Here is an 18743-nt window from a genome sequence, read left to right as displayed (position 1 = left end):
TTGTACACCCTTGCAACAGGGTTTAATTTCTAGCAGATAGCACACTTCTGGCCTTTGCAGGGCATTGCCCTTTGTGTAGATATGGCATAAACAAATTGACTTTATTCATTATGCTTGTAGCATTGACATTTCCAGCTTTTGATTCACTTGTCTTTTTTTACTCATTTCTGCCTTTGATATATTTCTATTATATTTTACTGTATTTATATATTTTTTTGTTTTGTAACATTCTATTTTCTTTGCTTGTACTCTATTTCTATTATTAGAGTCAATGATATTTTCTAATAATAAAGCATAGTTAGTAATGCATTTCGTCTAATGTCTTACTGAGATGCAATACTGAAATATGTGTATTTTTTATTTCTTTGTCAGTATAAGTGTTTCGTAGTCACTGTCAAAAATGAATAGGCTTGCTTTCTCAAGAAACATATTCTACTTTTTTCTTACTGAAAGATTGCTGTTAATGTTTTCTGTATTGTGTTGCTATCACATATATCTTTTATGTAAGATATTTTTGTACATATTTTAGATTTTTGCTCTTGCTTTGTACTTTTTATTTCTTTTTTATGTTTTTGTATTTCTTCATTATACTTTGGTACATCTGTTTGCAGACCTCAGGAATAAATGAACGTATTTGTCTAAATATTTTTTTTACATAAATTATGTGTTAAAATAACTTCAATATTTGAGTTTTTAGGGACAGTTTCTTGTTATTATGCTATACTAACATGCAAGATACACCTAGTCGTAAACAAAATCCCAGCTATCAGTCCCTTAAACATCCAGAAATATACTGTGATTCACAGAAAAAAGTGAATTATCAAATTTGTTGTTGCACTATTCAAGCATTTATGTACTTTCATGTCCCTGTTACTTTTATCTACTAATTATGCCTTGGAGTAAGGTGAATACACTTATATTGCTAAATGTTGGACTTAGCATATGTTCTCTAAAATTCACAGTTCACAATTATGGGTTTCAGAATTTCAAAAGGCAAACATTTAAGATGCATCAGGGAAATATATTAATTAACACAAAGGTATAAATGTATCATATAGTCTTTTTGATACAGGTGAAATAATTCTGTGGCTGCATCCACTTTACAGGAACATCATTTAATTAACCTGATTAGCCCTGCTGTTATATGGCTGCTTGTATCCATACGAGAACGTACAGACTGATGCTGTTTCAAAGTGGATTCCAGAGTCTCTATGAGATCATTGCCTATTAAGAAACCATTAGGAGACAATATAATCAGAAGCTGTATGAAGAGAAGAAGCATTTTATATGTATCCAAATTCCCGATTTGCCATCCCACTCAGTTAAGCTCACCTCCAGTAACAATCAGTCACATTACTACACAGGCTGTAGCAGTAAGTTATCTGAAGAAAAAAAAAGCTCTATATTTGGGGGTTTGACCATGTGCTAATCTTCTACCAGAGTGATATTTGCACCTGATCATCACAGAATCACTTTCTGTTGAGTTTAACTTCTAAAACAAACTGACCATATCTTTTAATGAGGTTTTAGTCAATAAACTTCAGGATACTACAGACTCCAGAGCACTAGCTGGGACACATGCTAGTATGATGGGCCAGACTTAGTATGCAGATGTTCGGTGGGGAGGGCATGGTGTGCAGTGTATGTTAAACATACAGAACCAGTAAAGGGGATTAGGAAACAATGCCAAAACTCTCTGATTTGTGGATGAAAACAACCAGGGAGATGACTGTCACCTCCCGCCACCATGACGATGTGCATCACTGAAATGATGCACAGTAACATTTATCAGTCTTCCAAGACAACTGAGTAATTATCATCACTATGCCTAGGATTTTCAGACTCATACTAGGAAGTGTTTCAGACTCAAATCCAGAAATGGTGATAAAATATATGTTGCCTGGAGATTGTTTGAGGAGCCTGTTAAAGCAGGTATCTGAACTGAAAACAGAAGTACAAACACACAGTTACTCTAAGGATAAGTGCTTACATAAAAACAGAAATGTATTTGCCCTCATCACTGGACATTGTGGGAATTATTTATACTTCTCATGAAGACAAGAAGCATCACACTTATCTTTGATTTCAAGAAGATCAAAAGTCCTTGGGTTCTAACCCCACATCAGTTCTACGATTCATACGCCAAAGTGACACCATAGTAGAACACTGTGAGATGTCATCCTTCAGATGAAATGATGAAGGAAGATCCAATCCACAAAAGCTATTGGTAGCTCAGACAGATGTAAAAATTATCAGGGAACTTTATTGAAAAGAGTGAAGTTTTCTTGCCAAAAACTTCATAAAATACAGCACAAAATCACATAACAGAAAAGGCCGTTAACATTTTGAAATGTCAGGATCTGGTATAGTGAATCCTGAAATATCAAGACTGAATGGCTGAATATCTGAACTTACATATACTAAGTTCAAGATTGCCATTTCTCAGATTATTTTCTCTGAGGTATGGAGTTAGTATACATAAGTTTGAGGGTGAGAGTGCAGGGGGCTTGTCCCCTGCAAAAATAAGTTTTTGGAGAAGATTAACATTCAATATTTACACTTTTCCTGCATTTTTGGTCTTGTTTTTTCTGTTTGTTGGCACATTTTTAACGTAAATCATGTTATACAAATTCCCAAACAAGTCTACTTTATTCACTCTTTCTATCGCTGTTCTGTATAATTCATTTTTGTTTTATCACCACCAGATTGTATTCTTAACAATTCTATGTTCAGGTATGAAATCTAATTAAGGAAATGTATCATTCCTTACCAAACATCTTCTTAATAAATATTCTTAAAGATATGAAGACATAACCTAAAAACCTTTAATTTTTTGAGCAACTTCATTCATTACCATTGAAATATTATCCTTATTCTTAATATTCTAGATCATATTTTCTAAGTATAACAAAATCCATGGAAAACCAATGCCTTACGTAATGTGCATCACATCCCCTTTGTCCTTCAAATTCTTAAAATATTTATACACAGTCCAAATAAAATGGTACTTGTCTGATATCCTTGTCTGATCCTTCTCTTCAGATTAACTTTATTTGCTATAAACCCATCAACCATTACCCTAACCTAAGAATTATTGTACTGTATATGTCTAGAAACCAGCTATCGTACTGCCTGCCACATTTATAATGAGCCCTAATCTCATAGACCACCATAGGCCACTTAGGGTGGCCACGGTGGTGCAACAGTTAGAGTTGTCGCCTCACAGTAAGAGGTTCTCCGGTTTAATTTTTGACTGGGGTGCCCGCTGTGCAGAGTCTACATGTCCTCCCTGTGGTCACGTGGGTTTCCTCTGGGTGCTCTGGTTTTCTCCCACATTCCAAAGACATGCAGTGGGTGGATTGGACACTCAAAATTTCCCATAGGTGTGAGTGTGTGTGTGAGTGAGTGGTACGGATGAATTACCGCAGCAGGGCTAGCCACCTGGTGGTGTAAACCTTGGCTCGAGATGATTGTCACTGTTGAACTGACACCCCGACCTCATGTGCAAAAATGGGATAAACGGGTAGAGGATGGATGGATGGACTCTCACAGTCACTACTGTGATTAACTTAATCATATGAGGATGGATGGATGGACTCTCATAGATACTACTGTCATTAACTTAATCATATGAGGATGGATGGACTCTCATAGACACTACTGTGATTAACTTAATCATATGAGGATGGATGGATGGAATCTCATAGACACTATTGTGATTAAATTAATCATATGAGGATGGATGGATGGACTCTCATAGATACTACTGTGATTAACTTAATCATATGAGGATGGATGGACTCTCATAGACACTACTGTGATTAACTTAATCATATGAGGATGGATGGACTCTCATAGACACTACTGTGATTAATTTAATCATATGAGGATGGATGGATGGACTCTCATAGATACTACTGTGATTAACTTAATCATATGAGGATGGATGGACTCTCATAGACACTACTGTGATTAACTTAATCATATGAGGATGGATGGATGGAATCTCATAGACACTACTGTGATTAACTTAATCATATGAGGATGGATGGATGGAATCTCATAGACACTATTGTGATTAACTTAATCATATGAGGATGGATGGACTTTCATAGACACTACTGTGATTAACTTAATCATACAAGGATGGATGGATGGAATCTCATAGACACTATTGTGATTAACTTAATCATATGAAGATGGATGGACTCTCATAGACACTACTGTGATTAACTTAATCATATGAGGATGGATGGGTGGAATCTCATAGACACTATTGTGATTAACTTAATCATATGAGGATGGATGGACTCTCATAGACACTACTGTGATTAACTTAATCATATGCCTTGCTTATGTCAGTTTGTGGCAAAATCCCTTTGACAATGCCTTTCTGAATATTCCTTTGAGATTCCTTAACATATCACAAAATCTCCCTAAAATCTGTAGGGCTACCTCTCCTACCGCATCTTTTAATTATTTCTTAACTTTCAATTTATTTCTGTTTTGAATTATCTCTGCTTGAATATTGCACTTTTTAATAATGAAATAGGCAGCCAGTTACACATCTCCTACCTAGACCCTTTTTCCATTTGAATTTTATCGTCCTGCCATATACATCTAAAACCTTATTACACACTTAAAAAACACACTGATTAAACTTCTGCACCAATACTTTTAACTGGCACTTTTTTAACACATAAAAGTATATCCAGAATCATCCAGGCCAGAAACTTTATCCACGATATGCTGTTGCAGCACCGCCTTAATCTCCTTTAAAGTAATTACTTTGCCAATATATTTTCCTTCTTCCTCTGCAACAATAGCTGCAAATGGAAAATGGACTGAAGCTCTTATTTCTTGAATGCCCACACCTATAGGTTTAATGAAAGTATTCAAGAACACATTATGATCTATGAGGCATGATTAGACTGCAACAGTTTAAATTATTACAGGAAGCACCTCTGTTAAAAAGTTATGCTGCTTCTAAAATCTGTAGACACAGCTCTCATATTTATAATGTTCCTTTAATTTTCTGAAATGTTTTTAGTAGGTATCTTCTACCTAACACTCTCAATCTGTAATAATTCTGGTTCACATGAAAAAAGGCATAGTACCTTTTGAAGCTTCAGGCAGAGTAAAATTATCGACCCATAGAATTTATTGATGTATCTGCTTCCTTCTGTGAACATAGTTCAGTTTCCTTTTTGGATCCATTCCATGAAACTACTCCAAAGCACCTCTCTTTCCCAATTATTTGCAGCTTCCAGCTCTGAAGTCTCCAAAATAGACATTTCACCACTATTCAGCTCAGTAACAATTAGGTCTGAAACCTCTATAATTAAGCAATAATCAACAACATTGGTGTGGTATATTAAGATTTACCCATGGTTGGTATGGTTTAATCATGAGGGCGAAGCCTGAGTGGTTAAATAAAGCCAACCGTGGGTAAATCTTAATATACCACACTGCAGATTCGGTTATTGTTATTATATAATGACATTATTTAAGAAAAGAAACCTTACTTTTCTTAAATAATGTCTTTGTATAATGGCACCATACAGTCCTTCCATGGCTGGTATATATTCTGTTGTCTTTTTTGATGTACTGCACATGTGTATGGGACTTCCTTAACCAGGCATACCCAGTACATCAGTGCTTTGGAAAGGAAGCAATGGAGAAAAGACGGTCCCCATTGCTCCATTTTTCTTTTCTTTTTTTAAATTAAAAAAAAAAAAGTTTTGGACAGTTTAATGGTAGGAGAGAGACAGAATGGAGGAAATACAAGGAAAATCAGGTAAGTGTCTTTAGTTTTGAATAATGTACCCAATTCTCCTAGTATTTTCTTCATCCTATCTCTCTGCTATGTCCGGAGTCCAGATTTCAGTTTTTATTTATTTAATTTTTGTAAAAAAAGTTAAAAGTTAGTGTATACCAATGGAAAAAAGTCCAGGGAACCTGACCTTTTTCCCTTGGTATATGCTGGGATTTACAACAGGCATGCTGATTGGGCTGACCAATCAGCGTGCTCGTTTTGGAATATTAATAGCCAGTCATTGTACAATTTCACTTATTTTTGCCTGCAGACCCTCATCTGGCATACTGCCTCATTAGAGAATAGACCAAAGGTACCACTGTAGAGTGAGGAACTTCCCTAGTGATCTGGTCAAATTACCCAAGATTAAATACCACTTCAGGTTTCCCCTGAAAAACAGTCTGTAAATAAATAAACAAAGAAACAAATAAACAACTAGAGAGCAACTATTAGTAGATTAACATTACCAAGCCAGATGAGAAATAAATCTGGACCAAGCATATTTGGCTGTATCACTGATCAGTAGAGTGCTAGACATGTCTAATTCAAGTTCATAAATGACACTAATTAAGAAATGTGATTAATTTCTTTGCAAATCTAGCAGTTAAAAGGTTTCCCAAAGCAAAAAACTCTTTTTTGTAGTGGTAAGAGTTCTTGATAATTGCTTTAAGCAGATGCCAGGCTTAATTATGAGACATTAGACAAAAATTATTTTAAGTGACTTTGTTTGTTTCAGATCTCAAGTTTTGCAAGAAGTGTCTCACTTCACACTGAATTCTGATGATGTAAGACTTACCTTTCTGTTATGGAGACACTTTATATACTGATGGTTTAGTTTAAGTTCTTTAGACAGTGATTAGATGGCTTTGGCTGGTCAGTTAATAAAAAAGAAAAAAATGTAAAGGTTTTAATAATCTGGTATAACTGAGGTGTTACTTTTTAACACGGAAAATGCCTAAGTTTGTTATGTAGCACAAAAGTCAAGTTTGATTTATATTACACTGGTATTATTTAAAAAGAATCCTTGGTTAGGCTACTTTTGAAACTATGTAAGAAGAACATAAAAGTATTGGTATGTACCATGAACTGCACAAAGACTGGACATTGAAAAGGAGGGACTGGGATACCAGGAGTGTCCACACTACCACCCTATTGGAGGGGAAGTGGAAATTTTCAGATAAGGTGGACTCTACTTCCATCAATCCAAATTTTCCATTTGGCTGCCTCAGCCCCCATTTTCTTAAAACCTTTATAACAAGGTCCAAACATCCGTAAATCTGAAAACTACTTTTGGTTGTCTATATTATTAGGGGGAATCTTGTTTACCTAGACAGACACCTCAGCCCGGAATCAGTTTGGTCACTTGTTCTAATTCAGGTTTTAAGTTTATTATGTAATCTTTGCTTTCAGGAGGTCTACATGAAGTCATGAACAGTGGGAGGACAAGGCTAAGATCAAGTATTTTTAAAGGATGAGATGCACCCAGTGACATGGCTGTTGTATGCGGGATATGGGACAGATTTGGAAATGGTTTTAGTCTAGCTAGAGTTCCAAAATTAGTTGCTGTGTGCATAACCAATCAATAAAGTAACTAGGTTTGGTCTGGAGATCATGCTGAATGGATTTATGAGTGTGGGAGGATCTAAAAAGAACAAGGTCATCCACACAGAGAATGAGGTCTGACTCATGCAGCTCTGTGGGAAGATTAACTTATAAAAAGTGTGAATAGAAGAGGACCAAGAATATAGCCTTGTGTTTGTAGGGGAAGAAATATATTTTTCCAATCCTGCCCCTAAATGACCCACTGGAGAGGTATATTTTAAACTATGCAGTGGTAGTGGACCAAAGCTGGCTGCCTGCAAGGCATTTAGAATATTCATGAGGCTACATGCTTTTTCCAAGTTAGTAAATAGGAAATCTGTCAACAGGCCTTCATCTAATCCATTGACCATGGTACTGATGAGTTAGAAGAAGGCTTCCATATTTTCTGGACCTATGCTGATGAATGGACCGAAGGCTGTATTTAGTCAGCAGTTAGTGATTTGCTGGCCATTGCTTTTCTAATAAGTTTACCACTGTGGGTGTGGAAGGAGATGAGCCTGCAGTCAAAGTACTTGATGAAAGCAATGCTTTGGGACAGGTGTTATTGTGGTTTCTTTCCATAGCAAAAGGTCTGGCAGTGATAGATTCTATCCATAGTTCCTAAAGTGTGTAGAACATCAATTAGTTTTGCTGTTTTTTTATGAGTATTTTTTAGACAGAAGAATGAGAAGTAGTGTTCATAGAGTAGGACATGGCTTGCATTGATGGTTGCAGAAGGCACATTCCAGTGAGTTGAGAATATTTTAGCAAATTTTTCAGGAAAAGGTAAATTATATGGCAATTATTTTTGGACCAAATTTAACCACAGTTTACTTTAATCAAGAACTTTTTTTAAGAAGGTTTTTGAAATGTTTTTACATCAATGTGTTGCTTATATCTCATTATAGCTTTCTAAACTTAGTTTCTTAGCTCAAATTATAATAGTGGGCATCAGTGGAAAGTTTTTGCTTTGAATAAGACCAGACAGTATTCATTTGTTCTAATATATATTAAGTAGAGCTAGATAACCATAAGTCTCAATTAACTTTTATAATGTGATGGATGTGGTGAAGCATTTGTTCTAGAGATTTAAAAGTACTTTTGCTTAGAATAGAAGATGCAAAATCAGGACAATGGCATGGGACAAATGTGTCCAAATAGCAATTGCAAGTTATTGTTGATAGTGCATATGTTGTCAATAGATCTATTCCTAACAGTATAAAGAGTGAGGGGTATTTCAGGCCTTTTGCTAAACCAGGATAAGTTAACTCTGTTGAGATTTCTAAAGTCTGGAGGCAAAACAAGGCAGGGCAGGACTTTACCTATTTTGCTGGTTATAACATGATGAAAGAAAGTGTGATAGATAGATAATTTGTTCTGTTTGTTTCAAAAATTAGTTGTGACAGGTCTGGGCCATTTAGGTCTTCAGTTACATCAGATTTAGAGGTAGGTCTAGTCTTAATGCTAAAGTCAACAATAAAAGCATTTTTTTCTTTAAACTTTTTCACCCCATACCTGTCAACCATCAGCCCTGCCCCAGTCCATCTTAAGCCTATTCATTCCCTAGAGGTGAGATCATCCTCATATCCACTATGGTGCAGGCCATCTAGGTGGATATCACATATGAAGTCATGAGGGTTGCTTGATTTCCGCTGGCATCTCAGCCATGAAAATATATTTTACTTATTTGCCTAACCTTTCCCCTGGGCTTAGGGATGTGCACTTGAATCATAGCAGGAGTCCAAAATGCCTTCCCCTACACAAGTACACACATCAGTGGACTTGCTCACTGAAAGTTATTGCTCAAAGACAGCTTGGTGGACCACATGCATGCTCCCAGATCACAGGACCATGACCTTCCCCTTCGTTAGAAAACCTGATACAGCCTGTGACCAACTCTTCCCCCCTCCCCACTAGGATAATCATGCCCATTCTTCCTGTCAGCTCTATCAAGTACACTGAGCTGCTAATGAAACTCAGGTCACCTGGGCTGTAGTTGGGGTATTTCTCTGTATGTTATCAGACTGGCAAGAATGGGTTTGTTAGAGATAAGAGGGGTATAGTTTATTGAGAAGGTTAACTAAAAGAGAGGCGGATATTGGGAGTGGGTAGTAAACTAGAGCAAAAGTAAATTGAGGCTAGATATCTGCAATAAGCCAATCTGGTAAGATTTAATTGGTAGTTGAACATGTACGACAGCTGTTTTTTACTAAAAAGAAGGCGGTACGTTCATGATATGTGAACATGTTTGTGTGATATGTGAGCTAATATCAAGGTGATTCATGTTGAGGACTTTGTAATTTGGGAAGTGAAGGATGATATTTTGGAAGGTAGGGTTATGCCATGTTTCTCAATTTGCTACAGCATCTGGATTTTCTTCTAATACACAGGTGAGGATTTGTTCAAATTTGTTGTTCATGCCTCATACATTTTGAATGGTTAGAATGGCTGTTTGATAAGGGTGATGGTGGAGATTGTGACTGAAAGTAGATGAGAGGGCAATGGCTGTTTTTTTTCCCTGAGGCAGAAACAGAAGTATTCCGAAAGCTGCATGAAGGTATTTATATTTATAGATGTGATAAAACCATTAGCTGACAGTGACATTTGCCATTTTTAGGTATTAGATGCACTAGGTGTGAGTAGATGAATGTATTGGGAATGAGAGAAGAGGTAATAAAACTTGAGTGAAAAATAATAGTAGGGGAAGGTACTTGGTTTATAGTTATGTGAGAGTAAAGGTTAATTCAATAGAATATAACAACGGAAATGTGGTCAAGGGTTAATAAAGAAAGAGATAGGATAATTAAAGGGGTGGGGATTAGTATAGGTTGTTTAGATGACTAGGTGGAAGGCATTATGAGATTGTAATTAGAATGATAGTGAGGAGAAAGATGTTAATCTAGTAGTGGAGGACTCAGATGACCTTTTTCATTGAGCAGTATGATATAGGAAATAATAGGGCAAAATCTAAACAATTACGTCATAAGGGTGATGTGCTTAGAGTATGGTAGAGGTTGATATTGCAGTTAGACTGGGCTGACATCAACATCTTAATGCAGTGAAGACTGAGGAACAGGAGGCAGCCATGCTTTGTGAAGAAAATAAAAAAGAATAGTCCAATAGGTTTATGGTGCTGCCACAATCAAATGCAAATGATTATTTTGAAAACTATTGGCTGAAAAAAGGGAAGGACAATTTGTTTTCTATAATGTAGAGGTAATGAGGTGTAAATTGAGTTAAGGATGCTTCTGTGTATAGTATATCATTCTACTAGTTTATGGGGATGGGTTTGGATAACTTAGTAAAGGAAAATACAAGTGCTCAGAAAAACAGATTTATTATTTACTTATTGATAGGTAAAGTTGTCAAAATTAATTGAGGTGGAAATTTGTTCAAACATTTTATCTGTAAACCAAATGGGTTTAGAAATCAGAATGTAGAAATGTGTGTCTGATATAATTTAATAAAAGAGTAAACAGGACACACAGCCAATCCAACTGGAAAAAAACCCCCAGAAAAACCTAGCCAAGCTAGAGTTTGTATTTTGTGAATCCTTGAAACCTCTTGTATAAGATGATTATGGGATATATGCAAATAATTCCTGAAGGATACCATGTTTCAGCTATATGGCGATTCTGAATGCCCATGACTTATTTTTTTAAGTCGATTAATGGACAGATTCAGGGCAATAAAGCCAAACCGCACTAGATGTGGACATGCATGTCTCAGTTTTGTTACGACATCATCAGCACAGCATAAGTATGGTATGCTTTACTGGTGTTTTAAAAATATAGTGTTTTAAAGCAGCTTTACTGGTGTTTTAAAAATATAGTGTTTTAAACATATAGTGTTTTAAAGCAGGTATGCTTTATTAGTGTTTTAAACATGTACCCACTTGCTTTGTCTTGTGTTGAACCCACAGTTACACTAAAAAGAGTCAGCGAAGATAGCAATGAATTTAGTGAAGCATCCTTCCTTCACTGAGATTAAAATTCACAACAAAGCACAGTGACATATAATTCATGTTTAGGAAAACACATATCAGAGCTATTTCAATAACATGTAGGTCAAGCCTCAGCTAATGAAGTTCTCCAAGCCAACTCAGTTGGCATATAGCGATAAAGTCCTGATGTCTCAAGTGACCTGAGTTTGACTAGAAGCTTCTGTACCTGCTGGAGCTGGAGCAGGGGAAGAGGAGTGACAAGGTATTGCCTGCTTTCAACCTCCAGGGTGAGGTTGTGGGGATGTGCTTGGCATTCATAGCCAGTTTCACAAGCACTGGTGGTGATCCATGATAAGAGATGGTGTTGCAGCAGATAGATGGGGAAAAGACGAACACCCCCATCACATAGGTTGGAGGATTTCTATCATGACACCATGGTATGCCAGCCTGGATGATATCCATACAGGGCATTACAGGGAGGTAGGGTTTAACAGGAAAAAAAGTAGTTGGCGGCAATATGCTGGCTATTCCTTCTTTGTTCCTGTTTCTCAGTAATGGAGGAATTCTTGTCTGGAGTGGCAAAATTTACCCAATGAAAAATGTGTTTGGGGTACCCCCAAGATATGCTGATCTGTAGAAAAAAGGACTATGGAAGAAGGTGGGATCTGAAATCAGCTACATCAGGCAATGAATAAATAAATATATAAATGCTAATGCAGGTCTCTGAGATCTACGGATTAAAAACAAAGAAATCAGTAAAAATGATAAGCTAAAAATATTACTTGATAATTAACAAATAAAAGAGGATAATTCACTTTGTGCTACAGCTCTATTAATTTTTAGTGGTAGATACCAGTAAGGGCTGCATACAGTCTGGGAGAGGGACTTCGTTATTTGTTAACTTGGTGTTCACTTGGCTAAAAACTTTTTTTTTTTTTTTAATGGAGCTGTAGAGTACAGGCACTTGAATGCAAAATGAAGAGTCATATAGAATGTCCATCTGGGTAACCAGATTAACCAAACTGAACACACTGATAAACATTTTTTAAACAGTAAATGTTTGCAATGAGAACGACTTAAGTTGCTAAGCGTTTTCCAAGCAGTGAGCACTTACTAGATAATGGTACATACCTAACAACCTCTTAACACAAAAAAATCTGGACAAAGCAAAAAATAATGGAGGGACAAAGCCCCAAAGATAGGGATAGATTTTAAATATTGCTGTTATAAAGACATTTGCTAGATTAAAAGTTTTTGTGTTACCATGTATTTTCTGAAGTTTATGAAGTCTGAAACTCAAATGCCTGGCATTATTAAGTGAATTCAGTCAGCACTGATTTGCCACCAAAATAAAAAAAAAACAAAAGTTTAATGAAGAGCGGACAAAAATATGAGGCAAAAATCTGGACAGTTGAGAGGTATAAATTAAAGTATACAGTACAGATACAGTTGTCATATAAACCTGGAGTCATTCATTGCAACTGAGCCTGGCTTTGCTTAAAAAGTTTTGTAGTCTTACATTAAAGCCTGTTTTTATTGCTTCATGTGCAGAATAAAGTGTGGTTTATTAAAATTTAGCAGTATAAGCAAATATAAATGTTTTGCTCATCTACACTGCTATGTTGTGATATAGTGTGAGTTTTTTTTCTTCGATCAGCAGACAGTGGGCTAAGGGAATTTGTAGTTTTCTCCACTACTGTGTTATCTCAGATTTAGCATATCTAAAGTAGCAGGGGGATAGAGGGTGCAGAGGGGCTTACCCCCCCCACACACACACACAGAAACAGATTTCAGGGTATTTGATGGGCTTACTGGGACAATGACTTAGGTTTGGGCATATTAATTATTAATGCACCTTAACACCAATGAATCAATGTAGATACAATGTAGATACAAATCAGTGCAAGAGCACAGCTGTAGTTTAAAACATACAGTATGCTGACAATTTCAATTATACAGTATAACAGTATCACAGTTTACATGAATAAAATGCTGAATAAAACTATGATCCTTAATGTCATAACTTCTTCTGCCTATGGAGAAAACAGGACACGGTTCAGATATAATGAATATTGCACCCACTGCATTCAAACTGCATCATAACATGACTATAAAGTTGTCATAAGCCAACTATTTTGCAGTAGAATTGTACTGGATCTTCTGAGAAGTCAGATTAATAAGCATAACAGCAGAAAGTAGGTGACAATAACAGAGACAGAGTAGTACCGAAGCTGGAGTATAAGTACAGGGAACTTTGTGCACCCAGTAATTCTGATGTAGACTTGTTAAAATAACTGTAAGGGAGAATCTTCTAGAACAACCACTGGCCAAACAAATTCAAAAAAAATTAAGACTAAAATATGAATGGCCAGATACTGAGTAGCCTAAAGAGTCTGGCTAGTGCTGCTTTTCTGTACGTAGGGCTGAGCGGTCAGCAGATGCATAGCTGAGTCTAGAAGGAAAGCAAAAAAAGCATTTTGAACCATTACGGATTTGTGAAACAATTCTTAAATAATAAAATAAACCTCCTAGACCATCATGTAAGTTCTGTACTCGGCATTCATTTTCAGGGATTATTATTTAATTTTAAAGAGCAGTACACAGAATGCACATCTATAGAAGCAAAACTGCAGCTGATAAAGAGGAGCTACAGAAAGCTAAGCATGCTACACTAGTTACTACTGTTTTAAACGTATGCCACTTGCTGCAAGCATGCTACACTAGTTACTACTGTTTTAAACGTATGCCACTTGCTGCAAGCATGCTACACTAGTTACTACTGGTTTAAATGTATGCCATTTGCTGCAAGCATGCTACACTAGTTACTACTGTTTTAAACGTATGCCACTTGCTGCCGCCTGTGTTTAGCTATTTGTACTAAATAGGAATGAGTGAGAGCAGCAATGAAAGTTAGTGAAATGTCCATCATTTGCGTTGTTTGAAATCCCCAGCAAGGCATCCTAATATAAAATTCATAATGGCAAAAACACACCTGAGAGCTATCTGTGCAATATGAGAAGGGGGTGCTAGTAGAGAGGTCTCAGCTAGTATAGTTCTGCAGGGTCCAGTGATTAAAAGTAAATAAAGCAGTGATAATTCTTAGCTAAAAACAAGACATCAGTTACCAACAAATGAAAGCAGTATTGCGCTTTGTGCTATGATTCTGTTCCTAATAGTAGAAGCAGGAAGGTGCCACACACAGTCTGGTAAAAAGACTTCTATTTTTGTAATTTGGAATACACCTGTCCAGAAAGTTTTCAGGGGGCTATGGAGCATGTATTTGTGCTACAACTCTTGCTAGCAGATGAAGAGAAGGGCTGCACAAGGCCTGAGACAGTGGTTCTTGTTTTCTAGCCTGGAGTACCCTTGGCCAAAAAACTTTTTTATGGTGCTGCAGTGCATGGGGACTTTGTGGAATGATGAACCCACACAGAGAATAAATGGGTATGTATGGAGAGTAAGTGGCTTTAGGTATCTGATATTTACAGGATGAGCAATGGGAAGGGCTAAAACATGTCCACATTAGTATATTTGTTTAAAATAAAAACGACACTGTAATAATAATTCACATTATTTTTGTTCTGTAAAGATTTTTTTTGTATACATTTAGTGAGCCCCACGATTGCACAACAATCCTCTGAATCTGCAATCTGTAGTGTTTACTCAGGTTGTTATCTTACTGTGTCTCCCACAGTCATAGAACCACCTCCAGCTGGTCAGTAGTATCCTACCTTGTTCTCCCACAGTCACAGAACTACCTCCAGCTGGTCAGCAGTATCCTACCTTGTTCTCCCACAGTCACAGAACTACCTCCAGCTGGTCAGCAGTATCCTACCTTGTTCTCCCACAGTCACAGAACCACCTCCAGCTGGTTAGCAGTATCCTACCTTGTTCTTCCACAGTCATAGAACCACCTCCAGCTGGTCAGCAGTATCCTACCTTGTTCTCCCACAGTCACAGAACCACCTCCAGCTGGTCAGCAGTATCCTATCTTGTTCTCCCACAGTCATAGAACCACCTCCAGCTGGTCAGCAGTATCCTACCTTGTTCTCCCACAGTCACAGAACCACCTCCAGCTGGTCAGCAGTATCCTTACCTTGTTCTCCCACAGTCATAGAACCACCCCAGCTGGTCAGCAGTATCCTATCTTGTTCTCCCACAGTCACAGGACCACCTCCAGCTGGTCAGCAGTATCCTACCTTGTTCTCCCACAGTCACAGAACCACCTCCAGCTGGTCAGCAGTATCCTACCTTGTTCTCCCATAGTCACAGAACCACCTACATCTGGTCAGCAGTATCCTACCTTGTTCTCCCACAGTCACAGAACCACCTCCAGCTGGTCAGCAGTATCCTACCTTGTTCTCCCATAGTCACAGAACCACCTACATCTGGTCAGCAGTATCCTACCTTGTTCTCCCACAGTCATAGAACCACCTTCAGCTGGTCAGCAGTATCCTATCTTGTTCTCCCACAGTCACAGAACCACCTTCAGCTGGTCAGCAGTATCCTACCTTGTTCTCCCACAGTCAAAGAACCACAGTGATCTGTAACCCAGCAGCTGATTTGCTTCTGCTTTTACTTGATTGTGATAACATATGAAGGCTTCATGTCACTTGTCGGTATTATTCCCAGGGTAATTAATTTTGCTTTGGTGTCTCCCATATCTACATCTCATAGCTGATGGCTTTGGTGTCTTGCTGTCAGTTTTTAGTTCTGTACCATTTCCCCATAGTTGCTCTTTCTTTCCTCTTTGCTGAATATGTTGCCATGCTTGATAACATCTTACTTTAGAAATAACAAAGGAGTAGCTTAAAGAAGCCACCTGAATTATGGCAATATATGGCTAAACAAAAAAGTCAATATTCAGTGAAATTAGTTCCACTGAAAAAATAATGCAATACAAACATCATCAACTATAACACAAAATACAACACAGATTGCACCATGTGCATTGGGGGGGGGGGGTTGAACCCTCCCAGTCCCCTGTACATACAAATACACTAACTCTAAGGTTGCAGAACCTCACGGTGGCAGGAATGGGGGTTAAGAAGAAATGTCCTTATCCTGACTGTTCTATGATCTCACTCAATTAAATAGCTCTTTGTCAACGAAACCTACAAATTATTATAACTAGTTTGATGATATGGGTTGATAGCATATTTTTACATGTTGGGAGGACAAATAAATAACTATATAAATAAATAAAATTATCTGTAATGATCTAAATTAAACTGCTAACATTTGTGCTTATCAAAGCATGAAACAGAATAACTTATTGATTTAATGAACCTATCAATTTCAGGTTGATTTGAGAAGTCCTTTTGATTTGTGTTCTCTTATGTGCATCTGTTGCTACTATTTTTAGTTTTCGTTTAAAGGACAAATATTTTATTTGTGATTCAGTAGAATGCCGCTCATTAAAGACAATTACATAACATCATTGCATCATTTCTTTCATCAAACTGAACACTACACAATTACTACTAGCATAGATATGGTTAAGTAGATTGAAACTTGACTCAGCAAAGCCTAGTCATCCAACCTAAAAGTCTAAATGGGCACCCCACCAAAGATTTATTTTTTTAACATGGGGAGACTTGTCTCTATAACCTCCAAACACACTGTCTAACTAATAAAGCTAACCCTGGAGTTGTAAATCATCAAGGTAAGTTACATTAATTGTAGTTTTTGCCTGCTCAGTGTTCTAGAATAAACTAAATTTTATTTAACATTTGCCAACTGGAAAAGTCTGACTTGGAACAAAGCCAATTTTCAGCAGAGGCCCAGGGAGAAATGCTCCAGGTGCATGCCTTTGTAATGTGGGAGGAAACTCACATGAACACAGGGAGGACATGCAGACTCCACACAGAAGGCACCACAGCCGAGAATTGAACCAGAGAACCTCTTGCTGTAAGGTGACAATGCTACCACTGCACCATCTGTCCCATCAAATGAGGTTTGATGAGATAAGCACTGGTCTAACAAAAAGGCACTCATTGCTTTATACCCCACACTAGTTTCTGAGTCAGCATCCCAATCAAAAGAACTTTGTCCCCAGACACCTCTCTACCACTTGGAGATGAAGGGGCGTTACATAGTCAAAACATTTTAACAAATTGCAACATCTTTTCCTTCAAGGTCATATCCCTCACTTGATATATCTGAGTAATACATCGCATTGTTTTATATGAATTCATTTCAGTGAATGTGTTCCATGTATTTCTGTGTGCGTGCGTGTGTGTGTGTGTGTGTGTGTGTGTGTGTGTGTGTGTGTACACACTCACTTCCTTAATAAGATTCTGTATATCTAGTTTATGCTACTACATCAGGCAATTTGGGCTTAAAAGCTTCAGTAAGCACATCTTGTTTTTTTTTTCTTGGTATTTAGCTAATGCGTAATTCTGCCGCTAGCAGGAGTCTCCACATATGGGCCCTAGTTAACACTGATAATATAGTGCAGACCTTCACAGACTTGCATCTCCTTCTGACTCACCATGTCTTTTGTAAGTACTGACCTCATGCTCATAGATTGTCTGTAATGGTGCTGTCTCGGCGTATAGTTCAAGAGAAAGGGCCTAAATTCAGACTAACCTATGACCTGTGGAGTACACTCTTTGCCATATATATTGGTCTGATGATGTGAATGTGCTCGTCTTGCTCTGTATTTTCATTACATTACATCACTCAGTACATTACTATGAGAGTCTGTTTTTGGTTATCTGTATGCAAATGTGTGTCTGGTTCAGCCCCAGTTTTAAAGGATAAGCAAATCAGTTCCAGCCAACATTTTGTTGTTGTCTGTTGTAAAGATGTAAATCACAATTCCATTATGCCAAGGGATTATGGCGGCAACAGGCAGTTTCAGGAATGTGCATTAGCATTCTTCATGTTTTACCTTCATACAGATAAGCATGTAGCTTGCTACAACTCTTCTTTAGCTGAGCTCAAGTATAACACACCATGATTAAGCAAATCAAAATCTATCATTAATTTAGAAGTGAAGTTTCTGGCTTTTGATTAGCAAAGAGAAAGAATAATGTGCCTGCATACTTGTGAAGCAGCCATGACCAAATGTCATTATTTATTCTTGCTGAAAATGGAATTCTGATGGTGTTATTGAGTCTGTACTGAGATCCATTCAGTGCACTCTCAAGTTAGCTTCAGTATTTCTTTGTAAGCTGTACAGCTATTAGTGATATGTAGTGTTTTCTTGCTAAGACAGAGTAAAAGAACACAGCAAACTGCAAATACCACAGCCATATTACTATGAAAGGTAAGCTGCCAGTAACTCAACACACTAAACAAATCTAAATGACATAACACAAAATTAGACAAGCACCCCCACCCATAAAACACACACTCCTCTATATCGTCTTTTTTATATATACTAACACCAGATCGCAT

The sequence above is a fragment of the Protopterus annectens genome, chromosome 3.part0 (assembly GCF_019279795.1).
Source record: "Protopterus annectens isolate FY-2018-M chromosome 3.part0, PAN1.0, whole genome shotgun sequence".
NCBI classification, from domain to species: domain Eukaryota; kingdom Metazoa; phylum Chordata; order Ceratodontiformes; family Protopteridae; genus Protopterus; species Protopterus annectens.
Note: the sequence above shows the minus strand (reverse complement) of the source record.